Source organism: Mobula hypostoma, chromosome X1, assembly GCF_963921235.1.
Source record: "Mobula hypostoma chromosome X1, sMobHyp1.1, whole genome shotgun sequence".
In the NCBI taxonomy this organism is placed as follows: Eukaryota; Metazoa; Chordata; class Chondrichthyes; order Myliobatiformes; family Myliobatidae; genus Mobula; species Mobula hypostoma.
The window spans coordinates 4442621-4464020 of record NC_086128.1 but is presented as its reverse complement, the minus strand read 5'-3'; positions in this window follow the sequence as shown (position 1 = coordinate 4464020).

Sequence of the window (21400 nt, the reverse complement as noted above, 5' to 3'; positions counted from 1 at the left end):
CGGCGAATGTTTGTCGTGTCCGAGTTGTTCGTGATGCTCATGTCTGGGTTTTGTTCCCCTGTAATCCAACATCCAGTTCCCGGGACCCGGTCTCTGTGTATAAACGTTGGAGACAAGGTGCAATGCAACAGTTGGGGGGTGGGCGGCGGGGGGGTAAGTTGAATATTCTTTTCCGACCTCCGCCGGATCCACTCTTAACCTAAGATTGGTCCCATTCCTGGCTCAATGAAACTTTCTCAGCTCTGCACTCCAAGTCCCAGGTTTCTCCCCGTTCTCTGGCCGATCTCCGGCGCTCCACGCCCCTTTTGCTCTTCCGCTGCCGCCGACCCAATCGCTGACCCCACACCACATCCCACCCCCAGACTTCGCTTTGCTCTCCCTCCCGCTTTCCTCTCAGCTCCGTTCACCCTACTCAGCTCTCTCAAGCCCTCTCTATACCATTGGCCCCTGCAGACCCCACACCTCACCCAGTTGCAACAACTAGCACACCATCCCTTTCCCCTGTCTGTGCTGTGCCTCACCTTCGTATTCGTGCACACGCACCTCGATAAGTCCTGAAACCTACATAATGTGGAGACCTGCTTCCTTTCCATCCACCTCCACATTTCTTTAGTAAGGAATCATCACTTTAAACCCACCCCTCCATCTCAGTGATGACCCTTTCTCTTGTCTGCAACGGTTCCCCTTCCGCTACCCTTCTACCTCCTTTTGAGTCTATCATTTCTAGTCGCCAAAGTGACATTAATTGCTTTGACTTCTCTATTCCCCCACCCACTCCATCCCCTCTGAAGCTCTGAACCCGAAATGTCGACTATCCCTCTCCCTTCGCAGATGCTGGTCGACTCGCTGAGTTCTTCCAGAAGTTTGTTTTATTTTGCTCCAAATTCAAGCATCTACAGTCTCTTGGGTCTCGAAACATTTCTGATTTAACATTTACAGTGCACATCACAGACTTTGAATAGAGAACTCGGCGTAAAACTGAAATTTAAAGCTATTTTCAATTACTATAGAGGACTGATGCAAACAACATTGAACGAATTAGGCAAAAAGAAGTGTTTCAGGTACTTTAGTGGAAATATTAAAAACGTCACACTCAAAATAAAAGGTCAAGTTGAAAACTAAGGAAGTAACGTAGAAACGAATGTAACTGTTCGAATAGCTGAGTGTTTTAAATAGAGGTGAAATTCCAAACGGGAAATTGAACTGGCCATACTACATGTGCGTAAATCAGGACAGCGATAGATTTGGGCGGGAATTAGCAGGGTGCCTGCGTGCCAATAAACCTGCTACATTTGTTCATCCAGATTCAAAATCCGCAGGTTTGCAAAATTCCTTTTGGAAATTTTGGCGTGATGTTGGATTGCACCGATAGGTTGCGCACTTCTGCCACGGTGCATCCGTGTCGTGGGGAATAAACAGCGTCCTTGGTGGGGGCAAGGTACATAAATATTTAAAAGAAATGTTTGGACTTTATCAGTACTTTCTAATATATATCTTCTTATCTGTGTAGTCAGACTTCATGGGGAGGCAACAATTTCAATATTCCTCTTTTGCCTTCTGCGAAATCTTGCAAATGTGTTGATAAACGGTGATTTAAAAAAAATTATCGCTTAACGTTGTTGAATATCGTCCACATCAAAACCGGCCATCTATCTGTGCATGGGGTCCATTCAATGTAAAATATTGATTTATGTACAGAAGAGTACAGTAATATGGCTGAAAATAGAGTTCAATCAGATAATGAAAACATTTATGGTTAGATTATCCACGAGTAATTAAACCGCAAATGTCTGCAAATATATTTCAATATATACAGTATATAGTTGCATGTTATAGCGGACTACAATCATATGTTTCCTGGAAATTCAGAAACAGCATATTTAAAATGAGCCTGATAGTGATCTTGCATGCCATGTTCACGAATACAGCTTAAAAGAGTTTGTCAGATGAAACTAAATAAGGCTGGTGTGTCAAGTGTGCCTATGAGCAATGCCCATTCTAGACAATTACAACGTTAAAGACTTCTTCAGCTTCTCAAGCGTATGAAATTCTCAAAAGTCATCATTAATCATTGGTTGATTTTCACATACATCGGCGTGGATTGTGATATATTTTTTAACAAGTCCAGAACACAACAAAAATTCAACATGTACTGGACACGAAATGCACTTTATATTCTGAGATTTGCATTGGAGTTGCCAGTTTTAGATATATTGCAAGGGAATAAAACCGCAGAATCCGTCGGAAAGCATTGTGTCTGCTTTGGTTCCTACCAACATATATCATTGGGATTACCTGTGTTAAACTTGCAGTATAAGAGTGGGCCACAGATATTCAAAACAATTGAAGACATTGAATTTATGAGTGATCTGCGGGGTGTGTTTTTAAATCCTTTAATCGTTCACAGGACACCAGTGCCACTGGCAATGCTAGCATTCATCTCCATTAATACATGCCACATAAACTGGCTTTTCAGGTCATTTCCAGGATCGATTAAGAGGCAGCCATATTAACAGCTCCAGTGTCACATGTGAAAGGCTAGCAGATTTCTTTAACCTGAAGTAATTTTTTTTTTACTTTAGTTTCGTGGTCACCTTTACTGACACCAGATTTTCATTCCTGTGTGCATTTCTTGAATTTGAAGTTCCTAGCAGCTGGAGTAGAATTTGAATTCCAATATCTGGATCAATAACCTAGGTTTTTAAATATTAGCCTAAGAATGGAAAAACTATGGTTGTGAACGCCAAAATGGCAGGCCATACAAAGGGAATAAAAATGATGAGCACAGTGAAGTAGCAGGTTCATTCTCAAATGGATACTCCCCTGAATGTTTCCCTACGACTGTGATTTTCCGCACAGCAACAGATAAAGTGACAATCCTAGACAATCAAAAGTCCTCAGGGTTTACAAAACCCATAACGGATGGTTTCAATGGTCTGAATGTCAAACAATAAAAAGAGTTGGAGTTGGAATAGACCACCGCAGATTTGAGCTCTCAACCATCTGAACATATAATCTCAAACTGGACATCTAGTCCTTAATACAACTTTTAGAATACAAAGCAGTACAGCATTAGACAAGCCATTCAGCCCATGATGCTGTATCAATCTTGATGCTAATTTATACTAAATGTTCTCCTCTGTATCATCCATGTACCTCAATTCCATTCATAACCATGTGTTTAAATTGTTATCATTTTCTTCCTTACAAGATAATATCAAATGATCATGGAAAATCGTGTAGAGTATATTTTTATGAACAAAAGGAAAGTCACTGAAGGGCAGTGAGTATTGCAGTTGAATGAGTTGGAATGAAATTGAAAGAACGATAAACACTACTCACCTTGCCAGTGAAAATTTGACCACTGGAGGATGTAAAATTGAACCAACAATATAAATATATGAAAACAAGTATGAAATGATTTGTAAATTACTGCTGCAGCAAGCAAATAAAATACTTACACCTAGAACATACAATGTCGAGCTTAATGAAGAAACAGTTAGCAAGGAAAACAACAAACGGTAATTTTCAACAAATTTGGAAGGCATTCTGGTAACAAAAGATTAAAGTTTCAAAAGAGATAGAGAGTGAAAGCAGCAGAGGGCAGGATGGGAATTCAAAGACATTCATCAGAAGAATGGAAAGTGGCCTGACACAAATGGGTAATAAATATAATTTCAGTGTAATGCTTAAAACAATTTATTAGTACTAAAACATTTTCCTTCAGGATAAAATCTTCCATTTTATAGCAAAATTGTTCTTCAGTTTATAGACATCAGTTACATGTAATTAGCATTTCACATTGCATAAAACTAATAGTTCCCTGGTGAAGTAATCACAATAAATAAATAAATAGATAGATAGATAGATAGATAGATAGATAGATAGAAGCATCCTAAAGTGTTGCCCACTTGAAAAGCCAAAATGTAAAGGTTAATATTTCTCTGGGTTTGTTGTCAATCAAACTCACTTTAAAGGGCTTGAAAACATTATCCAATCTTGAGGCAGTATTCAGCTAACCTCATCATCCTCAAAGCGAATATGGAGCAAAGCTAAATGTGAAACATGTCTTATCTTTAGCTGCTTAACTCCATAGCACTTACTTTCAGAATGACAGCACAGAGTTCAACTCACAAGATGATATCAATACTAAATTTACATTACATCTTCGGTCATTTCATTCAGCTAGAACATGAGAAATGGCAAAGGCAATAATGCAAATAGTGTTCCACAAATTGAAGTTGCTGCTTATAATATAGTATTTCAGTTCATTATGGAAGAAATAATGACAGCTTTTTTCATAGATCTTTCCAGTGAATCCTTAGCATTCCACTGAACACATACTGAAATAATTATTAATGTAATTATAATAAATTGATGGCTATCATTTTTATGTTGAGTAGAAAATGCCTTTGCAAATTATTCAGTTGTTCCTGCTGATTTTTGCTTGTATGAAACGAAGCTGCTGGAAATGGCTTCTGGTCTCAGCTTTGGTTATTTCCTAGGCACAGTTACTAAATTGCTAAAAATGTCAAAACAAAATATAAAAATAAATTAGAGAATGAATAGGATTAGAAAAAGCTGCAGAAGGTTGTAAACTCAGCCAGCTCCATCATGGGCACAAGCCTGTCTGGTATCTAGGACATCTTCCAGACGCGATGCCTCAAAAAGGTGGCATCCATTATTAAGGACCCCCATCACCCAGGACAGGCCCTCTTCTCATTACTACTATCAAGAAGGAAGTTCAGGAGCCAGAAAACACATGCTCGACAATTAAGGAACAGTTTCTTACCCTCTGTCAGCAGATTTGTGAAAGTTCCAGGAACCCATGAACACTATCTCACTATTTTGCTATCTTTTTGCACGACATATATATTTTTAGATCTCTTATTTTAATGTATAGTATTTTTATGTATTGCACTGTACTGCTGCCTCAAAACAGTAATTTTCAAGACATACGTCAGTAACAATAAACCTGATTCGGATTCTACATTGAAATAATACAGTATACCTGCTTTCTTACCTTCCGTTTGAGAAACTTTCTCAGCTTCTTGAAGTATTTCCTAATTTTGTCCTTTCCTTTTGACCTGGATTTTGAGCTTGGTTTTCTTATACATTCTTCCAGCTCTCTGAGTTGCCGATCCGGAAGAAGTCTGAAGTATTCCACTTTGTTCCGAGACCATGTGACTGAATCCAAGTTCATGCTGTACACTTTGGTGATTTGTTGCAATGATTGATAGATAATATTGATTCCCTCTTGGGTCTGTGCAAGATACATGCAGTGATGTTAAAGAGATCTTCCCAGCTATTCGACCTTCAGTATTTATCAACATGAACAAGAAATTAACAAACAGGAAAACATGAAACTGGAAATGGTTTATTTTTAACAAGTAGAATTTGAATCTGATACACCTAGAGAGCTGGTTCAGTGATAACAACTTGATGCTTAATGTCACCAAAACCAAGGAGATGATCGTTGATTTCAGACAATCTCAGCCTGAGCACACACCCCTCAGCATCAGCGGCTCCACAGTGGGGAGAGTGGAAAACATCAAGTTCCTTGGGGTGCAGATCTCGGCCAATCTCACCTGGTCCAGGAACATCACTGGGATTGTGAAACGGGCCCAGCAGAGATTGCACTTTCTGAGAAAGCTTAAACAAGTATCACTCCCCACTAACATCTTAACTACATTCTACAGAGGCGTGGTTGAGTGTGCTGTCACGTAACCTGTGACGGGGATCAAGAACCAGCAGAGATGGAAAACACTTTGGAGTCTCATATTGTTATAAACTACTAATATTTATTAGTAACTACACAGTAATATAAATACAGTAATATAAATGTAGATAAATCAAACACATTAGCAATGATTATATATAAAAGTAAATAAAGCAGTAAGTGTGGGAATGTATGTATGATAACCAAGCTTCTTTAAGTCTCGGGGTAAAAAGATACAGTCTTACGATGTTGAGTAAAGTTCAGTTCAGTTCAGTTCGTGGTAGTTAGTTGAGTAGTGATGGAGAGAGAGAGAGAGAGAGTGAGTTGAGTCTTTAGGTGAGCTGTTGCCATCGATCTTCTTGTCGTTCTCTGAAATCCTTTACAAGTTATCAACTGTGACTTTAACCAGGGGGACCGGTTTTCCTGTGGTGGAGCTATCACCCAGGCGAGGGTGGACACATAGACAACTTCCCACCAGTCAACCCCTTCTCCTACATTGGAATAGCAATTTGGATCGATCCGCCTGATTGATCCTCCAAAACCCACTTTCTCTGCGTGCACAACAATGCTCATTCAGTGTCCAGATCATGTGTCTGAGGTCTGTATCATCTGACCTCCCGTTTATCCCACCAGGCTGAGCATCACCTGTCATTCAAAGAGTCCCTCCTTCCTTTGTCTGTAAAGGAATGCACAAGCAGGCAACAAGTCCTTGGAAGTAACATCAACAACCTGCCGAAAATCATAACATCAAGTGTCCATTAAATAACACCGCCTTCGGTCACCATAGCAACTTGCGAGCTGCTCGGTGCTGTCTCCAACTCCAAACTCAGTAAAAATCCCAAGTTACTTCCAATGCCTTAAAGTGACGGTCCAACCGTTAATTTTCATCTCTCTCTCCTTTCCAAACAAACTATCAATGATGAATGTCCCTCTCTGTCTCTCTTCAAGCAGTTAATAGGGGCACTCCTGGATCCCCTCACAGTGCTGACCTTTTGCATCACAACCTGGTACTCCAGCTGCAGTGCTGTTGACAAAAAAGTCTTGCAGAGGGTGGTTAGGGGAGCAGAGAAGGTTATCGGGGTCTTCCTACCTTCTGTCCAAGACCTCTTTCAGAGTCGATGCCTCCAGAAGACACGGTACATCATTAAAGACCCCTCACACCCTCTCCATGAACTGTCTGTTCTTCTGCCATCAGGCAAATGTTACAGGAGCATCAAAAGTAAAACCACAAGGCTACTAAACAGCTTCCTCTCACAGGCAGTCAGACTGCTAAATAGCTGCTCCACCTGACTCAGCTTTGGACACTTTTAACTTGCACTGGACACTTATAACTGATTTTAACTGACATGTGGCTGTTGTGTTTTTACCATTTATTGTTATGTTTATTATTTAGTGTTGCGTTTGTTATGTTATGATTGCACTGTTCCTGGGAAACGCTGTCTCATTCTGCCCTGGAGAGCTGATGTATGGTTATAATGATAATAAAGATTTTTGAATCTTGAATCTTGAACTGAACGTGGTTTGGGATTGCGAGCTGCTAAATTAACAGCAAATAAAAACAGAGTGCAAAGGGAACTCATCGACAAAGCTTCCTGGGTGCCTAAAGATTAGGATTAAAATGAAACAGAAACAGTAAAGCAGTTTTATGATGCCAAATGAGTGGAGTACAGAGGATGTCTAAACTGGATTGACTGTTCATGAATCACAAAATGTTAGTAAGCAAATGCAGCATGTAGTTAGAAAGGCGCTGCATATTGACCGTTATTCAAATAACTTTGAAGTTTAGAAATACTTTGACACCTATACAGAATATCGGTGACACCATATCTGAATTAATGTGCACAGTTTTGGTCCTCTTATTTAAGGAAGGAAATTCTGATTTAAATTGGCATCAACATGAATGGCGGGGTGGAAATATATCTCTACCAAATGACGTGCAAGGTGCTCCTTCTTTCTGCTAGCCTGCAGGTCACCCTTGGGCAAGGTGCAGCACCTGCTTAGCCCCCCACCCCACCTGATCAGGGTCACGTAAAGCCATGGGAGCAGGTGGTGGATGGTCATACGAGCAGCTGGTGCAGATCATGAGTCCTGGTTATGTGACCACTGACTCCAGACAGACAATCTCTGAAGAGTATTGATAATGGGTGGGGTCACCCCTGTTGTAAAGATGCCGCCCAGAAGAAGGCAATGGCAAACCTCTTCTGTAGAAAAATTTGCCAAGAACAATCATGGTCATGGATAGACCATGATCGCCCATGCAGACAACATGGCACATAATGATGATGATGATGATGGACACAGATATTGTGAACAGAAGTGTTTGTTTTTGTGCTGTAATGTTGTTCCATATGAGCAGCCCAAAATAGATCCATGAGACTAATTCTTGTGATGAGACGCTTAGTCTATCATGAGCAGTTTAATTTGAATCTGTATTTTTGGAGCTTAGAAAAATGAGGTCTTATTTGATTGAAACTTTTAATTTCCACAGGGGGCATGCTAGGGTAGATCTCAAGATGTTTCCACTAGTTGGAAAATTTTGAATATGGGGAGGTAGTTACAAGCGAATGTAATTACAAGGGCAGTGATTTAAAACTGAGAAACTTGGGTATTTCTGCTCATGTAGGGTGGTGAATGTCGGGAATTTTCTAGCTTTGAGAATTACAGATGAGAGGTTATTAAAAGTAGTTAAAGGGAAAGCAGACACATTTTTTGCAAAGTAGGAGAATTTGTAGGATAAGTGGAAGTGGCATTGATGGAGAATTGAGGCTTGGGGCAGATAAGCCATGATGACATTAAAGATTGTGGCAGGCTTGAGCTGCCCAGCACCCGACTCCTGTTCCTATTTTCATGTGTGTTCTTGTGTGATTAACATCAAGTTCATGAATCAAGCTAAATATAAACATATAGTGTTGAACTATTAAAATAAGTAAGGCTAACAGAGTCCATAAGAAAATTAATTGTTGTTTGTTTACAGTCACACCTTTCAATATGGTTTTCCAATATAATATAGTCAGCTTACACTTCATATTTTTGTAGTCACATTGTTTGTATGTATGACCCTGGTTGAGATTTAATTAAATCTCTTTCAATTTTATATAAAATTAGATCATATTATAAGTAATCTTTCATGTTCCTTAATGGGTGACTTCAATCTACATGTAGACTGGGTGAACCAAATTGGTAAAGGTGCTGAGGAAGAGGATTTCTTGGAATGTATGCGGGATGGTTTTTTGAACCAACATGTCGAGGAACCGACTAGAGAGCAGGCTATTCTGGACTGGGTTTTGAGCAATGAGGAAGGGTTAATTAGCGATCTTGTCGTGAGAGGCCCCTTGGGTAAGAGTGACCATAATATGGTGGAATTCTTCATTAACATGGAGAGTGACGTAGTTAATTCAGAAACAAAGGTTCTGAACTTAAAGAGGGGTAACTTTGAAGGTATGAGACATGAATTAGCTAAGATAGACTGGCAAATGACACTTCAAGGATTGACGGTGGATATGCAATGGCAGGCATTTAAAGGTTGCATGGATGAACTACAACAATTGTTCATCCCAGTTTGGCAAAAGAATAAATCAAGGAAGGTAGTGCACCCGTGGCTGACAAGAGAAATTAGGGATAGTATCAATTCCAAAGAAGTAGCATACAAATTAGCCAGAGAAAGTGGCTCACCTGAGGACTGGGAGAAATTCAGAGTTCAGCAGAGGAGGACAAAGGGCTTAATTAGGAAGGGGAAAAAAGATTATGAGAGAAAACTGGCAGAGAACATAAAAACGGACTGTAAAAGCTTTTATAGATATGTAAAAAGGAAAAGACTGATAAAGACAAATGTAGGTCCCCTGCAAACAGAAACAGGTGAATTGATTATGGGGAGCAAGGACATGGCAGACCAATTGAATAATTACTTTGGTTCTGTCTTCACTAAGGAGGACATAAATAATCTTCCAGAAATAGTAAGGGACAGAGGGTCCAGTGAGATGGAGGAACTGAGCGAAATACATGTTAGTAGGGAAGTGGTGTTAGGTAAATTGAAGAGATTGAAGGCAGATAAATCCCCAGGGCCAGATGGTCTGCATCCCAGAGTGCTTAAGGAAGTGGCCCAAGAAATAGTGGATGCATTAGTGATAATTTTTCAAAACTCGTTAGATTCTGGACTAGTTCCTGAGGATTGGAGGGTGGCTAATGTAACCCCACTTTTTAAAAAAGGAGGGAGAGAGAAACCGGGGAATTATAGGCCGGTTAGCCTAACGTCGGTGGTGGGGAAACTGCTGGAGTCAGTTATCAAGGATGTGATAACAGCACATTTGGAAAGCGGTGAAATGATCGGACAAAGTCAGCATGGATTTGTGAAAGGAAAATCATGTCTGACGAATCTCATAGAATTTTTTGAGGATGTAACTAGTAGAGTGGATAGGGGAGAACCAGTGGATGTGGTATATTTGGATTTTCAAAAGGCTTTTGACAAGGTCCCACATAGGAGATTAGTGTGCAAACTTAAAGCACACGGTATTGGGGGTAAGGTATTGGTGTGGGTGGAGAATTGGTTAGCAGACAGGAAGCAAAGAGTGGGAATAAACGGGACCTTTTCAGAATGGCAGGCGGTGACTAGTGGGGTACCGCAAGGCTCAGTGCTGGGACCCCAGTTGTTTACAATATATATTAATGACTTGGATGAGGGAATTAAATGCGGCATCTCCAAGTTTGCGGATGACACGAAGCTGGGTGGCAGTGTTAGCAGTGAGGAGGATGCTAAGAGGATGCAGGGTGACTTGGATAGGTTGGGTGAGTGGGCAAACTCATGGCAGATGCAATTTAATGTGGATAAATGTGAAGTTATCCACTTTGGTGGCAAAAATAGGAAAACAGATTATTATCTGAATGGTGGCCGATTAGGAAAAGGGGAGGTGCAACGAGACCTGGGTGTCATTATACACCAGTCATTGAAAGTGGGCATGCAGGTACAGCAGGCGGTGAAAAAGGCGAACGGTATGCTGGCATTTATAGCGAGAGGATTCGAGTACAGGAGCAGGGAGGTACTACTGCAGTTGTACAAGGCCTTGGTGAGACCACACCTGGAGTATTGTGTGCAGTTTTGGTCCCCTAATCTGAGGAAAGACATCTTTGCCATAGAGGGAGTACAAAGAAGGTTCACCAGATTGATTCCTGGGATGGCAGGTCTTTCATATGAAGAAAGACTGGATGAACTGGGCTTGTACTCGTTGGAATTTAGAAGATTGAGGGGGGATCTGATTGAAACGTATAAGATCCTAAAGGGATTGGACAGGCTAGATGCAGGAAGATTGTTCCCGATGTTGGGGAGGTCTAGAACGAGGGGTCACAGTTTGAGGATAGAGGGGAAGCCTTTTAGGACCGAGGTTAGGAAAAACTTCTTCACACAGAGAGTGGTGAATCTGTGGAATTCTCTGCCACAGCAAACTGTTGAGGCCAGTTCATTAGCTATGTTTAAAAGGAAGTTAGATATGGCCCTTGTGGCTACAGGGGTCAGGGGGTATGGAGGGAAGGCTGGGTTCTGAGTTGGATGATCAGCCATGATCATAATAAATGGTGGTGCAGGCTCGAAGGGCCGAATGGCCTACTCCTGCACCTATTTTCTATGTTTCTATGTTTCTATGTTTCTATCTATACATCGTGAAATAACCTTTTCTCCTTGCATTGTGTTTCATTGTTGGATGGGCTTCCTCAGCCTCAGTGGTGGCATATTCATTCATATTGTCTCTAGTCAGGGGTTCCCAACCTTCTTTATGCCATGGCTAATACCATTAAGCAAGGGATACATGGACCCCTGCATGGTCCACTTCAGGTAATGAACCCTAGTAGATAGGGGGTGATGAGCATTGGTGACTCCCTACTACCAAGAAATTCTATGGTACCGTAGTGGTTAGCACAGTGCTTTACAGTACAGGTGACCTGGATTCACTTTCCACTTTTGCCTGTAAGGAGTTTGTGTATTACTCCCATGACTGGCTGAGTTTCCTCTGAGTGCTCCAGTTTCCTCCCACAGTCCAAAGACATACCGGTTGGTAGGTTAATTGTCCTATGATTAGACTCAGATTAAAGCAGAGGTTGCTGGGCAGTGTGGCTTGATGGCCTGGAAGGGCCTATTCCATATTGTTTCTCAATAAATAAATTTAACAAAGAGTTGAAAATGATTGAAGGGGAATATTTGCTCTATTGCATAAAAGAGGAGCAAAGTAACATTCATTCAAAGGTAATTAAAGTTCACTCCACTGCCTGCATACTGTTTGAGAGATAGAATGGCCTCCTTAACTGTTAAGTTAAATTACCCTTTTATCATCAAAATTTCATCCTGAAAGTGATACTGTCAACACAAACCTGCAAATTGTTGCAGTGAGAATCACTGTGTGAAATTAGGCTAACAGAATGTTGCAGAGAGTGACAGAATGACAGGATGTGTGGTGGTAAATGAGTTGAAATTTCAAGGAGTTTGAAATTAAAAAGGAGTCAAATGTGTAAAGACAGCAAGGCTGAATCAGGTAAGAATACATGAAGTAAGAGCTAGAATAGACCACAATTAGTCTGTCTTGCACCCAATAAGGTGAAGGATGATGTCTAACCTCCAGCTGGTTTCCCAACCCATCCACATAACTTGGGATTCCTTTAGAGCCATGTCAGCATTGAACATTATAACTGACTAATCAAAGCCTTCTGGACATAGAGAAGCGACAGCCTCTTAGTTTGAAATTTCTCCTCATCATGGATGAGCTCTTATCCTGAAAACAATGCTGCCTGTTTGCAGATACAGCAGACAAATGAACCTGCCTTTCTTTATCAAACTTGACAATCTCTTTCAAAATGTCACACCTCAAAGGCATCAAATTTCACTCTTTTAAATTTAGTGAATATTCTCTCGCAAATATTGCATCCAGGAAATAAAGCTGATTAATGAATACGCACCAACTCAAAAGCAAGGTACACCTTGTGCACAGAATTAGGTCAAAACTACAAAGTGTCCGTCAGATGTGAACCGAATAAAATGATGATAATTTGCAACTAAAGATGTTTATACTTGCACTCCAAATTCCTGCTTTCTTGTCATTAGCTCTGCACCTCTGCGACTTGCATAGAGCATTGAGCTTCTCGGGTTTTTGAGCACCTTATTTACTAAGCGTTATCTTTACTTGAGCTCTTAAGTTCCTGAGTCCTTTCTGTCTAACATTGTCATGTTAATTGTGACTGGCACATGTTTCCTGCATTTGATGATTGTTTAAAGAGTACTCTCGTTTGTTGCCTTAGCGGATAAGAATTAGGGGGTTAGGGCAAGACTTGTGTGATGATGGGTGTAAGGGGAGACCTCTTTATAGAATACATAAAACTTAGGTTTATGGCATAAGGGGATCAAACAAGAAGGGAAGGAATTATTTTGATATGACTTAGAATTGGTCATACTATGACTAATTATTCCTTGTATCTTGTTGGAAAACATCAATCAGGTTTGTGTACATTTGTCATCATTATGAAACAGTTGAACGTATACTATTACAGGAGTAAAGATGTTATATCTGTATGCACACAGTATAAGGAATAAGGTAGGTGAACTTGCAGCACATTTGCAGATTAGCAGGTATGATGTTGTAGGCATCATGGAATCATGACTTAAAGATTATAGCTGGGATTTTAATGTCCCAGGATAAACATTATATTAAAAGGATAGGCAGGAAGACAGAGGGAGTGACATTTCTCTGTTGGTAAAAAATGACACCAAACCATTAGAAAGAGGTGACATAGGATCAGAAGGTGTTGAATCATTGTGGATAGAGTGAAGGCACTGCAAGGGTAAAAAGACCCTGAAGGGAATTGCATACAGGACATCAAACAGTAGTAAGGATGTGACCTACAAATTACAACGGGAGATAGGAAATGCATGCCAAAAGCACAATGTTACAATCGTTATGGGGGAGTTCAATATGCAGGTAGACCGGGAAAATCAGGTTAGTGCCAGATTTCAGGAGGGGGTTTTGCTAAAGTGCCTACGAGATGGCTTTTTAGAGAAATCTGTGGTTAACCCCACTAGAGAATCAGAATTCTGGACTGGGTGTTGTGCAATGATCCAGAACTGCTTAGAGAGTTTAAGGTAGAAGAACCCTTAGGGGTAAGTGATCATAATACGATCAAGTTCACCCTGAAATTTGAGAAGGAGTAGCTAAAATCAGATGCATCAGTATTACAGTGGAGTAAAGGGAATTACAGAGAGGAGTTGGCCAGAGAAAGAACACTGGCAGGGATGATGGCAGAGCAGCAATGGCTGTAATTTCTGGAAGCAATTTAGAGGGCTTAGGATATATACATCCCAAAGAGGAATAAGTAATCTAAAGGAAAGATGGCACAACCATGGCTAACAAGACAAGTCAAAGCCAAGATAAAAGCCAAAGAGAGGGCATATAGTTGAGAAAAGATTAATGGGAAGTTAAAGGATTGGGAAGCTTTTAAAAACCACCAGAAGGCAACTAAAAAGTCATTACAAAGGCAAAGATGGAACACGAAAGTGAACTAGCCAATAATATTAAAGAGGATGCCAAAAGTTTCTTCAGATACAAAAAGTGTAAAAGAGAGGCGAGGATGGATATTGGACCACTGAAAAACGATGCTGGAGGGGTAGTAATGGGGGGCAACAAAGTAGCGGATGAACTGAATAAGTATTCTGCATCAGTCTTCACTGTGGAAGACACTAGCAATATGGTGGAAGTTCCAGGTGTCAGGGGTCATGAAGTGTGTGATGTTACCATAACTAGAGAGAAGGTTCATGGGAAACTGAAAGGTCTGAAGTTAAATAAGTCACGTTGACCAGATGGTGTATGCCCCAGCGTTCTGAAAGAGATGGCTGAAGAGATTGTGGAGTCATTAGTAATGATTTTTCAAGAATCACTAGATTCTGAAATGTTTCCGTAAGGCAGGATAATTGCAAATGTCACTACACTCTTCAAGAAGAGAGAGAGGCAGAAGAAAGAAAATTATAGACCAGTTAGTCTGACCTCAGTGGTTGGGAAAATGTTGGAGCCGATTATTAAGGATAAGGTCTCAGGGTACTTGGAGGCACATGATAAAATAGGCCATAGTCAGCATGGTTTTCTCACGATTAAATCTTGCTTGACAAAACTGGTGGAATTCTTTTGAAGAAATAACAAGCAGGACAGACAAAGGAGAATTGGTTGATGCCATGTACTTGGATTTTCTGAAAGCCTTTGACAAGGTGCCACACATTAGGCTGTTGAACAAGCTACGGTATTATAGAAAAGATTCTAGCATGGATAAAGCAGTGGCTGATTGGGAGGAGAATAAAGGGAGCCTTTTCTGACTGGCTGCCAGTGACTAATGGTGTTCCACAGGGATCTGTGTTGATACTGATTCTTTGGAAGATGGAATTAATGGCTTTTTTGCAGCGTTTGTAGATGATATGAACATAGGTGGAGGGGCAGGTAGTTCTGAGGAAGTAGAGAGGTTACAGAAGGACTTAGACAGATTAGGAGAATGGGCAGAGAAATGACAGATGGAATACTGTGTCAGGAAGTGTATGGTTATGCACTTTGGTAGAAGAAATGAAACAGTTGACTATTTTCTAAATGGAGAGAAAATACACAAAAAACTGAAGCACAGTGGGACTTGGGAATCCTTGTGCAAGATTCTGGTGGTTGTTTCTCAGGGTACGAAGAAGGCTAAACATTATGCAGTCATCTGTGGATACGCATATGGTTTCGGAGGCCGAAGGCCAAAGCACACATGCGGTTGCAGGTTGGACATGGAATGGCGGTTGTTAGAACAGGCCATAATTTAATTCACGGTATCTTCTTCCACTACTTGCAATCTATTGGGCTTTTTTTTTTGGGGGGGTGCAATTTAATTTTATTTGAGAGGGAAGTAGTAAAGTGTTTCCCCAATTCTCTGCACCACACTCCAGTTCAGTTGGAGGTGGTAATGCACCTTTAAGTTGGATTGTTGACCATTATTAAAAGTGAGGAGTGCCTTAGCAGAGTCATTGTGATAGAGAACTAATTGTCTCGTGCTGTCACTCCTCCAAGGCTTTGTTGGTATCCCTGTGTCTAAGCTCCTGTTTTTGTCTCTTCATGGAGATTCTGGGTCTTTGGTCGAATCATGAGTCTGCCGTCTGCACCTGGGCCCAGTCCTCTGAGAGCACACCCAACAAAAAAAGCATGGCGAAGATTAATGTTGGATTCTCAGTGCCGATCCCCCGTCCAGCGGCACTTCCATGCGCTTCCCTTGCCTTCCAATTTCCTGAGTGAAGAAGTCCCCACTCAGGTTCCCCTTAAATGAATCACCTTTCACGCTTAACCTATGACATCTAACTCCTTCTTGAATATAATTAATGATTTGGTCTTGACTGTCTTCTGTGGTAGAGAGTTTCAGAATTGGTGATGAAGTTTTGCCTCATTGCAGTCCTATTAGCATACACATAGATTATTAGGCTTTGATTCTCGGATCTATACTTTCACACAAAATCTAGAACAGCGTTCCTACATTTAGACTGCCCAGTCTTGTCAGAACTTTATAAGTTTCAGTAAGGTCCCATCCTAAATCTGGCAAATATTTGTTCAGTCAGCCCATTTTCTTTCATACATCAGTCCTACTATACAATGAATCAGAGGATCAACCTTCATTGTGCTCCTTCTTATAGCATGAACATTCTTTTTCAGGTGTGGACAGAAACTGAATTAATAATCTAGGTGTGGTCTCACTAAGACTTCGTTCAATTTCAGTAAGATATTCTAGCTCCTCCACTCAGTTCCTCTAATTATGAAGGCCTTCTTAACATGCAGCCCACATGTGCCGACTTTCAGCCACTGATGAGGTCTTGTTGCACAGTGAGGTCTTCTGGTACCTGCCAATTTTCCTAGCCTCACACTGTTCTGCCTTCTTGTTTTTGTTACCAAAGTAGATAGCTTGCCATATATCTTCATTACACCTCTTCTGCGATATATTTACCTACTTGCTCAAGCTGTCTAATTCAGTCATTTTTCCATATATTCTTACAACATAGAAGAAGGTTTTTTGATTCATCAGGCCAATAACATCCCACTTAACTATTCTATTCCCCAACCAATTTGCCCTCGAACCCATTTCCTACACATTCTTATCAACTTCCTACCCCTTACCATGTAGCTATACTATAGGGGCAAGTGGTCAATTAATCTACCAGCCTACATGTTTCTGAGATGGTCACTTGGTCACTTGAGGAATGTGCAAACTTTATTACGGCTGTGCTTGAGATCAGGAATGAACTTGGATCACTAGTGCTGCAGTGCTAGTAGATGTGGCATTCTATATCATTCTCATCATCTGCAAACTTGGAGATATACAGTATATTGTGAATAGCTAGGGTCCTAACACTGATCCCTGTGCAAGTTCACTCTGTCATTGTCTACATCTATTCCTAAGTCTAATTATTGTCCACCAAAGAGTTCACCATCCATGGCAGTACATTAACCCAATTAAAATTTTACACTAATATTCCCTGCCAAAGATTGTTGGCCTGAAATATACCATATCCACTCATTCCCCACTCCAATTGACTAGTTATATCTGCAAAAAATTGCAGTAAGTCATTAAACATGGTTTGCCTTTTGTGAATCCAGCCTGACGTTGATAGATCCTGTTACAGCTTTACAAATGCTGTGTTATTGCACCTTAAACAATGGCTCCAGTAACTCCTGAGAAGCAAAGTCAAGCAAGCAGAACGAGAATTTTCAGGTTTTCATCCCTCCATCTTTCAAATATCAGGTTACATTAGTTAATCTCAGATTCATAGGAACTGAAGCAAAGCCAAAGTAATGTTGAACAATCGCCACCATAGCATCCACTTACTTACGTAGCCCGGGATATAGACTATTCTGCCCTGGAGATTTATCTGTCTTTAATCCTAATTTTGCCAACATCATTCCCTACTAATATTATTTTCCTTCAGTTCCTCTCTCTCACTAGACACTGTCCCTGGACATTTCTGAGAGATTATCTGTGCCCTCCTTTCTGAAGGTAGATTCAAAGGGTTTGTTCAATTCTTCTGCCATTTCTTTGTTTTTTTCATTATAAATTCCCTCATTTCTGATGTCATGTGTCTCCACTTATCTTCATCTATCTTTATTTTCATATATCTATAACAACTTTAACAATCAACGTTTATGTTCCCTGCAAGTTACTGTCACACTTTATTCCCCCTCTAATTCTCTGCTGCATTCTAAACTGATTTTAGTCCTGAGGCAATGTATAGGTCCAAATTCCCTTGTAACCAGAGCTGAGTCACAATTGTTGTAGCTTATCCATACACTCCTTCACTGTTTGCCTTTGCTTATCATCCCTGGAACGCTCCCCAGTTTATTGCATCTAACATTTCTCTCATTCTTATCCTAGATTCAGGATTCTAGCTTCTAAATCCATTACACTAGTCTCTTTTTTAAATTCAGAATTTCATCATAAAGATATCACTCCATCCATCGGGCAATGACACAAGATTTCCCATTAACCATTTTCCATTACACAACAGGATGACCTGTTCTCTAGCTGGTTCATGAATGCATTGGTTTACAACTATGCCACTGTTTCCTCCACCACGTTACTGTCACTGATCTGTGTGCAAATCAACATCACTATTCTTCCATTCTAAAGGGAGGATGAGGCAATTGTGGCTGACGAGGGAAGTCAAAGATAGCATAAAAGTGCAAGAGAGTGCATACAATATAGTAACGATTAGTGGGAAGCTAGAGGATTGGGAAGCATTTAAAATACAACCAAAGCCAACTAAAAATAGGGCAATAAGGAGAGAAAAGATGAACTATGAGGGCAGTCTAGCCAATAATGTAAACGAGGATACCAAAAGTGTTTTCTTTTCAGGTATACAAAGAGTAGCTGAGAGGCAAGAGTGGACATTGGACGCTGGCAGGTGAAGAGGACCAACGAAATGGCAGATGAACTGAATAAGTATTTTGCATCAACCTTTACTGTGGAAGACAGTAGCTGTATGCCAGATATTCAAGCGTGCCAGGGGGCAACAGTGAGGGTAGTTGCTATTAGTAAGGAGAAGGTGTTTGGAAAGCTGAAAGGTCTGAAGGTTGGTAAGTCACCTGGGCCAGATTGACTATACCCCAGGGCTCTGAAAGAGGTAGCTCGAGAGATTGTGTAGGCATTAGTACTAAATTTTCAGAAACCACTGGATTCTGAAATAGTTCCAGAGGATTACATTGGAGAAGGTCTAAACGATGATCGCAGGAAAGAATCCAGGAATGAAAGGGTTAACGTACGAGAAACGTTTGATTGCCCTGGGCCTGTACTCGCTGCAGGTTAGAAGAATGGTGGGGGGTGGGGTAGGTGGTCTCATTGAAATCTATGAAATCTTGAAAGGCCGACAAAGAGTAAATGTGGAGAGGATGTTTCCTATAGTGTCGGAGCCTAGGACCAGAGGTCACAGCCTCAGAATATAAGGACGCCCTTTTAGAACAGAGATGAGCAGGAATTCCTTTTGCCTGATGGTGGTAAATCAACTATGATCGAAGTTCAGAGCAGACTCTATGGACCGAACGGCCTATTTCTTTTCCTAAGTCTTATGACCTTTATTGCATGCATCCCGTTTAGTGTCATCCCTGTATAAAACTCCCCTAACTTTTTCTGCTCCTTGTTTTACTCTACCCCTAGAGAATCTCTATCTTCCGAAGTAAATTCCTCTCTTACTTTATCACTTATTCCCAATTCAACCGGCAATGCCACCACCCTCCTTTTCCCATATGCTGTTCCGAGTAAGTACCAAGTACCCCTGCATATTCAGTTCCCATCCTTGCTTCCTCCAGCCCAGGTCTTGTCTCCTTAATCCCAATAATATTGTACACTATTTGCATTATTAATTTATTACATTTATTGCAAATGCTCTGTAGACTTAGACTCAAAATCTCATTCTTCCAGATCAAAGTCTTTCGCAAAGCCCTTTCAAATTCTTTCTTTCCCCTTAAAACCGATCCACCCTCACCGCTCCCTCCGCACCAATCCACTGTGCCCCTGACTTCGCTTTCTCTCTATGTCCTATTTTCCTTGACGCTAGGGTGAATATCATCTTTTCGGGCCTGGTATAATTTTGCTAATAGCAATATTAAGAAGAGACAAGAACAGCACGAGAAACGAATACAGTATTCGGTTACAAATTATTATAAACATTTGTACAATATTACAGAGAGTCCAGCGCAATTTTCCCTACGATGCTAGAACTTCAAAATGTTTCTGCTGATCTGACATTTTACGGGAGCTGGGAATGTCTGCGACACATCACTCGTTCCGGGTTCAACTCACCATTTCATCCAGTTTGCCCAGAGTCTCTGTGTTGAGAACTTACAGTAACCGCAGCCTCTCACAGCCCAGGGTCAGGGTCACAGTCAAAAACAGCCACACACTGCAAACTCTCCAAGCACGGCCCAATGCCATCTTCACCCGACATAGAATAAAGCACCGATCAGAGACCAGAATCAGCTCCGAAAACCGGTCTTGTTCGCCGACTGGAACTCGGGATATAGAAACGCCACGGCTTGTGATCCTGGAATGGCCGTTTGTACTGCCAAGCCCTGTGGCTGTGGATTGTGTTGTCTCTCTCTCCCATGCTGCCTGCTTTAATATAGGACATTATATTGGAACAGAGCGGAAAGATTTTTGGGAGCCGCAGCATAGCGCTCCTCTGTGAATTCCCTTTCTGAAGTAAGGAATCCGAAAGCGGGAGATGCCCAAAGCAGCAATTGTGAAAGTCCCCGAGAAAAGATTGCAAACAATCCTTGGGAATCGCACAGAAACGTAGAAAATACGAGCCGGAGTAAGGGTCGGGTCCTTCTGGCTTGTTCTATCTTTCAACAGGACGTGAGTCCACTCGAAATGTGTTCAGGAGGAATTCAGCGGGCCAGGAATGATCAACGGAGGAAATGGAATGTGACTTTTCCAGTCCAGGCCCTTCACCTTTCCTAAAAGGAGTGAAGGGGTGGAGTAAGTCTGGGGTGAGGTGGTGACAGGTGGATCCAGGTAGATGGGGTGGGGGGTGGATTGGATATGCCTTTCATCCCTCCACACCTGGATCCACTATTAACCTGCTAACTCTTGCTTCATCCATTCCCTCCAGCACTTTGTACTGGCTATCTCCTGTCAATCTTTTAGTCCAGATGAAGGGTCTCCACCCAAAATATCCACTCTCCATTTCTTTCCATAGATGCTGCAATACCCAAAGTTCGTCTAGTCCTTTTCTGTGTTGCTTCAGATTCCAGCATCTGCAGTGCATTGACTATCCACTCCAGGATTAGGTTGTTGCCTTCTCCCCATATCCATTGATCTCTCCACTCTGGATATAGCTACTGCTTTCATTAGTACATTTCGTGACTCAGTTCTCATATCCTTTTGTGGTAGAGAGCTCCACAGATTTATCACCCACTGGGTGAAGAAGTGTCTTCTGATCTCGGTTCTACATGCCACACCCTGCACTCTGAGTTAGAATCTTGGATAAGGATTGTTTACTTCCACTCCAGTCTTGTCAGACCTGCGCTGGTAATGCAGCACAGTCGTGGGTCAGCAGAGTGAACAGCAGTGGACTGAGCACACAGCCCTGGGGGGCCCCCGTGCTCAGTGTGATGGTGTTGGAGATGCTGCTTCCGATCCGGACTGACTGAGGTCTCC